General features: G+C 39.8%; 1 protein-coding gene across 5 annotated transcripts in view; it reads left to right on the top strand.

Annotated features, from left to right (window-relative positions):
* Positions 1-511: 511 nt before the first annotated feature.
* Positions 512-9,190, top strand: part of tcf3a (transcription factor 3a) — a 110,478-nt gene continuing 101,799 nt past the window's right edge. For 2 of the 5 annotated variants that reach the window (XM_034183310.1, XM_034183309.1), the window contains exon 1: positions 513-933. The gene's annotated coding sequence lies outside the window, so the exon portion shown is untranslated. Of the gene's footprint in view, positions 934-9,190 lie in introns of all 5 variants that reach the window. The other 3 variants (XM_034183313.1, XM_034183314.1, XM_034183312.1) reach the window with 3 other exon arrangements.

The following is a 9,190-nucleotide window of genomic DNA, read 5'->3' as shown; positions in this document are numbered from 1 at the left end:
CAAATTTAAGTGTGCCTTTCACTTTTTAGTGTGGGTTTATGTATATATGTACACACACACACAAAATAATATGATACACATTTTGGACTCTAGTTGCAAATGCCGTCATACTTTAACATTAAACCCGTACTTTTACAAACATTAGCCAATGACACTTTATAATGTGGTATATTTGCTAATACCCATAAAAAGTCACTTTTAATCAACTGTAATCTCACATAAGTAAATCTGGTGAAATCTCTTTGCGACACGCACAAATGTGTATGTTGCTCGGGGAATTAAATCAAAATGCTAGTAACCTTTAGGCGAAACGAGGCTGCCCTAAAAGGTTGATGCTGGCATATATTTGGGCGCCTCACATGCCAATCAAATTCTCTTCGTATCCCATTGGTCCTCCCACAGACATTATCATTACATCTTGGCCGGGCTCACTGTTGAAGTGTGCTCATCCGCTAGTCGATATAGTTCCCCGCGATTTGGTACTTGGATCATTTATTCTTTCTGTCGCAGCTACAAACCTTTAACAGTACGTAAAGATGAATGCATTCTCCGCATTCGTTCAGTGACTGTGGAAAGCTGTTTCGTTTGGTTTCTTCGTATGATTGTAGTTAGGGTCCGTGTCCTCCCGCAGGCTGTACCGCGGAGTGTTACTCCAGTGGAACCGACAATGTGGAGGCTGTTAAAATGTCTACTAGGAAAATGAAATGGTACTATTTTAGCAGTCGTACGAAAACAGAGTAAAATCGGCGTTATGGTTCGTGTAAAAGATATATTTTCAGTTTGGTGACGAAGATAAAGAGGAGCCCAGACAGCGAAGCGATTTGGTGTTTCCTCACCTTCACCAAGCCCACAGTGTCCGGACTGCGGGGAAGGATCCAATCCCCAACTTTGTTTTTCTCTCTTTTCTGTTGGATGCCACGTTGTTGAGTCCAGGTAAACTTGTTTAAAAATAGACAGTAATAGTAAACATGTGTGTGGTAACATGGGTGTTTCGGAATGGTGTTGGTAATGTTTTTTTTTTTTTAACGTAAAGTTTGGAGCGCACCGTTTAAGTTGTATTGAGTGGCGGCGATGGGAAAAGCGGGGTGTTGGATCGTCGTCTCTTCGGCCCTCAGTGTTATTTCAGAATTAATGGTGGAAAAAAGACTTCTTTGTTCATTTTAATGTTGCTGAACATTAGCATATTTATCACCCTGAGTTTGACTTATATTGCTGCATGTAGTGCTGGTATCCCTCCCCAACCCTTAGTCGTTAACATATAACAACTATATTAATAATAATGATAATACTAATTAACTTTTTATTCACCGTTTTGTTCATGTTAAGGCACTTTTTGCAAAGGTACGAAATTGTAGCTTGGGGGTTTTTCTTTCTTAAAACAGAGGCAAAGCTATCTCCAACCTACTTGAAGTAAAACCCAGTAATACCAACTGTTTTCAATTCTTAACAAAGGTCCAAAGCTATTTTTGGCTTGTGTCAGCAAATGTAAACTTTTTCTGGCTCGAGTCTTTGTGGTCATCGATGTGATTCCAGGCAACAGGTCCCCCATCCCCACGGCAGGATTGAATCTAAATTTAAGTGTCCAACTTGTCTTTTGTGACGTCTTTTTGTTATTTCTGGGTAAAAGCTGCTCTAAAATGGGCTGACTGAAGGTGCAACCTCCATTTGATGGTAAGGGTTACACTTGTCCCCCCACTGTGACGCCACCACATTGACTGAAATTGCCAGAATATTTGTTGCAGAAGTCAATAAAATAAAAACAAAAAAAATGTTTTAGTGCTAAAGTGCTTTATCTCCTTAACTGTAAAACATTTGTTACCCTTCTCAAGTTGTCCAAACCTGTATGTATCGCATATGGCTCTTCTTTCAGAACTTTTAACTTGCTGGACACATCAGCAAGTGCCATTGTTCTGGTGTCCCACTGATGCAGTCGTTCTTACCCTAAACATAACTGCAAATGTAAATGTACCCTAAAGGTGCCCTGACACTTGTGCGACTTTGATCCGGCCACTTGCACACACTCTGCCGTGCAGGACAGTAAACTCGTCTCAAACTCGTAAACTGTGCACGGCTTCGTGCAAGTTGTCCATTCGGCTGCTCCCGTTTTGTGTTCGGGGTCGCCACCGTGGATACAACCAGATCCATTGATATTTGGCACAAGTTTTACGCCGGATGCCCTTCCTGACGCAAGTCCAGTGTTACCTGGAGAAACACACACAGCCGTTGGTGTTCCAAAGAGGTCTCCCATCCAAGTACTAATCAGGTCCCGCACTGCTTAGCTTCTGAGATCTGACGGAATCAGGCTGACAGAGAGCAGATCGTGCACGTGTGCAAAGAAAATTTTGAAATGTTCACAACCTCCATCACGCATTAAATACGTGAACTTCACGTGAACATTGCGCAAACAATTAAAAACACTGCGTGTGAGTGCGAATGATTGCATCAACGCACCGCATCACAGCGCAGCTCATCTGAACGATTATAAGGAGATGTTAAATCTATCATAAACATACTTTTACAGCTACTCATAAGAAGGAATGAACATGCAACTGTTTTACCAAGCTATTACAATATAAACATTACAAATAATTACCTTTTAGATGGTTCCATTGCGTTCTCCACCTCATTAAGCGCACGAGAGAGAGAGGGGAAAAAAGCGGCAGATGAAACTCTGTGATTCCAGAAGCTATTAGAGGCGTTTTCAACAGCCAACTCAGAGAAAATGATAAAGCCACAACAAAACGCAGTGTCCAATGGAACAAAGCAAAGCATCCAGCTGAGAACACAGCGGGTGAGATCGTCACAGTGAAGTGCATGCAATTGCGCGGATCAAAGTCGTGCAAGTGTCAGTGCACCTTAACCTGTATCAGCACAAGAACCGAGTGTACAGCAACCTATGCAGACAGTATGCCAAATCAACATTTATTATCTAGACTAGATTCTTGTTACTGATAGCTGCATTGTCATTTTGCATAGTCACCAATCTAATTCAAGATATCTGCAATTAGATTTTTAATTCAGTTTTAACTAGTACGATTCAAACTTTTTTTTGCCATTCATCTGTATGGGGTTTCTCATTAGATATCCTTATTGCAGATGTCTGCAACTGAATTGTAGATATCTATTATTCCAGTTTGCGATATCAACAAATTAATTCTGAATAGTCGTAATTCAAGTTCAAGTTGTTTTAATTCCCCTCCATTTAACATATCGGCATCACCCATTTTAGATATCTTAAACTATGTTTCAGCTTGTCAGAATGGTGTAGTTATCTCAAACTGGAATTATAGTCAAATGTAATTGTAGATATCTATTATCAAGTTATTGATAACTTGAAATAAATTTAGATAGCGACATCTGATATTGCAGATATCTTTAATTCTCATTCTGCCTTGTCAAAATCTAATTATAGATATCTTGAATTAGAGTTTTGACTAGGCAGAATTATGTCACATATGTTACACCAGAGTTAATGCTGCCGCAAGTGGACTGCTGGAGCGAGTTTTTCCCCCCAAACCTTTGGCTTTCAGGCAGTACAGTGTTTTTAAATGTGTTTGTAAATGTAAATCTGAAACATTGTTCCGTCTGTAGAAAGATACAATGGGACATACACTATTTTCCTGCATGACATGATTCTGTATCTCAGTGGTAGAGTGCTCTTTTGACAATGTATGGGTTGGTGGTTCACATCCCAGTTTTTAGGTCATCTAACTAACTATCAAATTTTGCTGGATTTTTGTTTAGAGATCTAAGGATGGTGCACAGAACTTCACAGATTTGCTTGTTGTGATAATTACTAATATTGACTTTTCATTCAATATATAACTATGAACATGGTCATTTAGCTGGCCTCAGCATCTCGTCTTTTACAGGATTTTGTTGTTGTTTCCATAAGTCACCAACATTTCAGAGAGTTGCGCTGCTTCCGTCCCTTCGTCTCTTGTTCTCTGCAGGAGGTGCGGTCAGTCTGCTCTGTGTAGGAGGTGCTCATGCAGTAGTGAGCCAACCAGTTGAAACAATGCAGTGCCATTATTCCACTCAGAAACTTTGGTTCAAAATATGAACCTAAAAGCCAAAGGATCCACATTTGTGTTGAATCACTGTCCTCATATGAGATCAGACTGCTGCATGTGAATTTATATAGACAACATGACCAGCTAATTAGGAAAAGTTGGTGTTTTATGTGAATTGGTGTATGATTTCCAAGATGGGACAGTTCCTGAGTGATGACTGTGCCTACAATAGTTTCACATCTATACAGAGTGAGATTTTATGAGATTGTGTCACATGTGCAAAATCAAACACTTAGAATTGACAAAATATTCAAGGCAGTCTGGCTTGACATGTCGGGTGACTTAAAAAAAAACCAACTTGCTACACAGTAAATTCATCCAGTGTGAATGGCATGAGATGTAATCTGTTTCATAAACATTTAATGAAAAAAGAAAGTTTATATTTGCAGTTTATCTCATGGCTTTCCCGTGCCTGACAGAGTTGAGCTCTCTGCCTGCCTCAGCTACTGTATACATATGTTTTGAACACTGGAACAAATGATGCATCCATCTAGTATTAATGTGTTTTTGACCTTTTAAGCATTATTTATGACATGAAATGTAACATAAAATGATGAAATATGAAATTTGCATCATATTAAGTTTAACTTTAATTGGCTAAACTCGTGTCTCTTACAAGAGATAAAAAAAATTACAAGTCTTGAATGATTTATTTTCAATTCAGTTCAATTTATTTTATTTGTATAGCACCAAATTACAACAAAACTGCCTCAAGGTGCTTCATATGAGTAAGGTCTAATGTTACCAACTCCTAGAGCAAGCACACAGGTGACAGTGGTCAGGAAAAACTCCCTCTGGTTATAATGAGGAAGAAACCTCAAGCAGACCAGACTGCACTGCATAGGCCATTCTAACAGGCACAAGGTTTTTACAAATTGTACAAAAGTTTGTTTACAAACAGACAAAACAGAAGAGCAATAGAAACAACAAGCAACAACAAATTTTATTCTATTCCACTTTACATAGGCCCATTGACGTGTGAGAAGGGCCCATCATATGGAGAAAAGGGGTCATTAGCTCAGGCACTGATCTGCAATAACATAAAAAATACAAGAAGTTGTGATTATTTGTATGCAGAAAAGTCCATTGCTGTGCTGCGCCTGAGGGCTAAAACATAGCAGACATCACGCTAGCATTACAGCTGTGGTCAGTGTATAGCAAACATCATGCTAGTATTACAGAGGATTAGCAGATGGCATGTAGTCACGATCACATTAGTGTTGTTAGTTAAGTAAAGCTGCAAAGATATTCAAAGATTCAACCTTTTTAATGTCAGTGTTGTCAAGTCAAACTCAGTCGCAAGGAACACTGATAGCATGCCTTTCACAGTAAAAGTATTTGCTAGGGTGCTGGCATTGAATGTTTTATTGTGAAACGGTTCAAGCAACATGAACTATCTGATGTTTAACTTTGCTACCAGTAACATCAGTGAGCTGTGTCATCGTGGAAGTACGAATGTAACAGTGTTAATCAAAATAAAGGTTTTGAAAATTAATTCCAAAAATTTTCCTAATAAAGGATTTAATTTAATCTTTATTTAACCAGATTAGTCCCATTGAGATCTCTTTTGCAAGAGAGACCTGGACAGTTATAAAGTTTCCAATTCACCTAACCTGCATGTCTTTAAATGTATGAGAAACCCACGCAAACACGGGGAGAACATGCAAACTCCACACAGAAAGGCCACAGGTGGGATTCTATCCCGTGATCTTCTTGCTGTGAGGCAACACTGCTAACCACTAAGCCACCGTGCTGCTCATATATGTGAATGACTACTCTTTAGGCTATTACTACTCCAGCAAAGTAAAAGGGAAAATATGCATGTGCACCTCCTCGTGATGCACATGCACACTCACTGTGCACTATGCTCTTTTTACTTGTCAGAATAATTAAACAGGAATGCGTATTATGAAAATGGTGAAACTTTGTTGCACTGCTGATTTGCTGACAGTCTTAAAACTGCAAAAAAATATGGCTCGACAAATATGAAAAATATGGCTGACATCTGTTCTCATCTTGTGCATGTATATTTTCCTTTTAAGTAAAAAGTTTGGGTTCAACAGGATGGAACAGTGCACACAGTGCTCTAAATGCATTTTAAAAGCAGAGATTTTTTTTTTCTTTTTTGAGGCGCAGCAAGCACTCTGTTTAACTGTTTTGATTGGGTTTTTTTAGGATTTGAAGTAAAAACTGTTATTCCATACTCTGTATCTTCTGTGACCATTTTTAGACAGTTTATAGGTTAATGTGTGTGTGTGTGTGTGTGTGTGTGTGCGCACATGCGCCTATGTGTGTGCGTGCATGCGCACTTTGTTTATTATGCTTTTTACTGCCTTATTTAGATGATGGCACCTGACAACACCTCCCTTGTTATGGATAAGACGCGGATTGAGGAGCGGTCCAGTATCTGACTGAACCCAGCATGAAATAATCAGAAGCAGTTCCAAAAAGAAAATATTTATTTTTCTCCCTTTGTGCTATACATGAAATACTAAATAATTAAAGTTCTGGTGAGGTGAAAAGGCGGCGCGCTCTCTCAGCGTCTCAACAGTCGGAGTCCGAATGTTCAGGACTCAAGAGTTCCGCCAACACCCCCCCCCCAGGTGACTTTCCCAGACTGTACTCTGCGAAGGAGGAACAGAGATGAGATTATTCAACACTTATTACTACGAAATATTGTTTAGAGGCAAACCTATCAGCTACACGTTTAGGTCTGGTTTCAAACTTAGTTCAAAGAGGCTGCTGCTCACAGCTAGTGGAGGATCATTAATCCGCACGCCACTGCCGTGAGGAGCACGCCAAACAATTTCCACCAATAATTACTTATAGCTGCGTATAAACGCCAATTTACATTCACGGATAAACTTTTCAGAATATTCACCTCTGTCGTGTGCTGACAACGTTTGCCTCTCACCCTCGTCCTCCTTCACAGGCGCGATGTCAGACTCTGAAACGGCCCTCAGCGTCCCCACACGTTCGTCACAAGGTCGTATTCTCCGGCAATCTTATCCAACTCACTGCTGGTTTAAATGTAGTTCTTCATCACTACATTGGTACCAGCTGGAAGTCCTCAGATCTGCACGTGAACATCACAGGTGTCGTGGATTGTCCTGATAGAGAGCCGCACGAGAATGCAACAGGTGCAGCCAATCATCGTAACAGAGGAGAGAGACTCTTCTGCAGCACAGTTTCCTCAGAGAACAGCCCCAAATCACCTGGGAAGGAAAATAAACACAAAACAACCCAACCTTGTCCAGCCAAACCCCCCCAACACACAACATCCCTGACACCTAACATCGTGTTGAAGGGCTCAATATTGCCATTTGCTTGCTGGTCCGGCGGTGATTTGGCCCAGTGTCAGGCCAGTATGGGCCAGTACAATTTATAAAATGATGGCCCATTTGGGCCACTACAAATATTCACAAAATTCAATTAATTTTGCTGGCAAAGTCGAATTTCTTCACATCTGGGTGTCATCAAACTTTAGGGAGTCCGCTATGTTTGTTTTTGTCTCGCACCATGCTCCTGCAGAGTCTCACACACCCTCCACTGAGGAAACGAGATTTCAGGTCAAAGAAATGTATTGAACGGGCTATTCGAGAGAATAGCTGTAGTTCAGTGTAATTTCCCCTGTTTTTTCCCCCTCCCTCATCTCCACAATTCATTATTAATATAGCATACATTAGAATCTGTTAATCCCGCAACCCGGTTCCCGCAAGTGGTTGAAGATGAGTGAGTAAGTGAGAATCCATTAATGCTCCACACCCAACAGTTGGTGATGGTAATACACCGTGTTGATTTGCAAACCTCCAATAAACTCCAAAGAAGAAGAAGTGAAGCATGCATTCAGGCTTTTCCATTACCAATCTTTGGCAATCTTCACGAGCATCTTTAAATTTTCAGCGCAGGTAGCAGTCAAAGAAGACACAAACAGAGCAGAATGAATGAAACTCTAATATATTTAAATTACAACCACCCAAACCCAAACAACTGCCAGGAAAAACAAATGTTAAAGGAATTGGTCATAAGAGAAAGCTGGATGAGGAAGAATTAAGGGAGAGAGACTGGTTCTACAAGAAAAATAAAAGAAAGATGCTTTATTCCCACATGGCCACAGATGCAATGTCAGTTCCAATTAAAAAAAAAAAACAAATCATAAAAATTTGAAACAAAAATAACTGGTTAAATAGTAACAATTGAACACTTTTAATGTTATTCTGCACAAGTGTTATTGACATGCTCAACAGTGAATAGCATGTAATAAGTAACACAAAGTTATGTACAAAGTAAGTTCAAACATAAGTTAAAACATAAACATGTTCAAAACAAAAACTGAAATGCAAAAAAGTTATAAACTAATGGCAATTTTGTGCAGTCTTAGTGTTCATTAATATCAGCCTTAGTATGCACCAGAATGCACGAAATTGCATCAAAATTTAAAAATTTCAGCAGCTGTAGTTCATGTTTTGCACATACACCTGGACCAGTAAAATTTTGGTGGGGCCAGTAACTTGTCAAGCTATTGGCCCTGTGGGCCAGTGGCAACAAGTGCTCAGTGTCTAGCCCTATATATAAACTTAAAAATGTGAATATATTCACCATCAGTATTTCATTTGTTAGACCTTTTTATAGTCCAGATTTTGTGAGTCACAGAGGTCCGTGTGGGTACGGTTGAGGAGCGTTTAGAAAAGCGAAGAGTAGAAAGTGACTTCTTGTAACCAGACACAGCAGTTGCGACTTTTTCCAGTCACTGAAATGGTTTTAAAAGAAAATTGTTATTCATATTTTTCATGTCTGACTTCTTCCCAGTCATAGAAACTCCAGTTTAGGGTGCAGTGTTGCTGGTATGTCAAAATGACTTCAGATCATTTTCCTGTGTATTTTAGTTGTGTGCTGATTTTTTGTTGTTGTTGTTGTTTGGAGCAAGCAGTGAGCGATTTCATTGGAGCGGGTGAAAATTGTCTGGATTGCGGCTCGATAATCAACAGAGCAGTCTGCAGTGGCTGTGAGTGGGGGAACAGGGGGCGTGTACAGCTCCATTTGAGATGAGCAGAAATTCTCATCGCTGTGCTCCACTCATGCTTTGATCAGAACTGGATATAATTAAACAGATAAGG

Source organism: Thalassophryne amazonica, chromosome 12, assembly GCF_902500255.1.
Source record: "Thalassophryne amazonica chromosome 12, fThaAma1.1, whole genome shotgun sequence".
NCBI lineage: Eukaryota > Metazoa > Chordata > Actinopteri > Batrachoidiformes > Batrachoididae > Thalassophryne > Thalassophryne amazonica.
The sequence above is the reverse complement of the archived record's forward strand: the minus strand, read 5'-3'. Positions and strand labels throughout refer to the sequence as shown.